The 1,049-nt window shown below is 41.2% G+C and overlaps 1 non-coding gene across 1 annotated transcript; it reads left to right on the top strand.

Annotated features, from left to right (window-relative positions):
- Nucleotides 1–560: 560 nt before the first annotated feature.
- Nucleotides 561–668, top strand: LOC112752400 (small nucleolar RNA R71). Its single transcript, XR_003176839.1, has one exon. It is a non-coding gene; the product is annotated as a small nucleolar RNA R71 (small nucleolar RNA).
- The last annotated feature ends 381 nt before the right edge of the window (nucleotides 669–1,049 follow it).

Here is a 1,049-nt window from a genome sequence, read left to right as displayed (position 1 = left end):
TTCTGCTCAGAATTTTCTGTCTGTTGCTAAGTGGATGATGGAAAAGGTTTACTATTGTTAAACCTGTTTCTTCCACCATTAGTAAAGCCTTGTTGAGGCTTTTGTTGATCCTTCCATGAGAAATTTGGGTGATTTCTCCATGAGGGGTTATAGGTGTTTCCATAAGGTTCACCCATATAATTTACCTCTGCTATTGCAGGGTTCTCAAGATCATAAGCTTCTTCTTCAGAAGATGCCTCTTGAGTACTGTTGGATGCAGCTTGCATTCCATTCAGACTCTGAGAAATCATATTGACTTGCTGAGTCAATAGTTTGTTCTAAGCCAATATGGCATTCAGAGCATCAATTTCAAGAACTCCCTTCCTTTGAGGCATCCCATTACTTACAGGATTCCTCTCAGAAGTGTACATAAACTGGTTGTTAGCAACCATGTCAATAAGTTCTGGAGCTTCTGCAGGCGTTTTCTTTAGGTGAATGGATCCACCTGCAGAATGGTCCAGTGACATCTTTGATAACTCATACAGACCATCATAGAATATATCCAGGATGGTCCATTCTGAAAGCATGTCAGAAGGACACTTTTTGGTCAGTTGCTTGTATCTCTCCCAAGCTTCATAGAGGGATTCACCTTCTTTCTGTCTGAAGGTTTGAACATCCACTCTAAGCTTACTAAGCTTTTGAGGAGGAAAGAACTTGGCTAAGAAAGTCGTGACCAGCTTATCCCAAGAGTTCAGGCTATCTTTGGGTTGAGAGTCCAACCACACTCTAGCTCTGTCTCTTACAGCAAACGGGAAAAGCATAAGCCTGTAGACCTCGGGATCAACCCCATTGGTCTTAACAGTATCACAGATCTGCAAGAATTCAGTTAAGAACTAAAAGGGATCTTCAGATGGAAGTCCATGAAACTTGCAGTTTTGTTGCATTAGAGAAACTAATTGAGGTTTAAGCTCAAAGTTGTTTGCTCCAATGGCAGGAATTGAGATGCTTCTTCCATGTAAATTGGAATTAGGTGCAGTGAAGTCACCAAGCATCCTCCTTGCATTTTTGTT

This window comes from Arachis hypogaea, chromosome 15 (genome assembly GCF_003086295.3).
Source record: "Arachis hypogaea cultivar Tifrunner chromosome 15, arahy.Tifrunner.gnm2.J5K5, whole genome shotgun sequence".
In the NCBI taxonomy this organism is placed as follows: Eukaryota; Viridiplantae; Streptophyta; class Magnoliopsida; order Fabales; family Fabaceae; genus Arachis; species Arachis hypogaea.
This window is presented reverse-complemented; position numbering and strand designations above follow the sequence as displayed.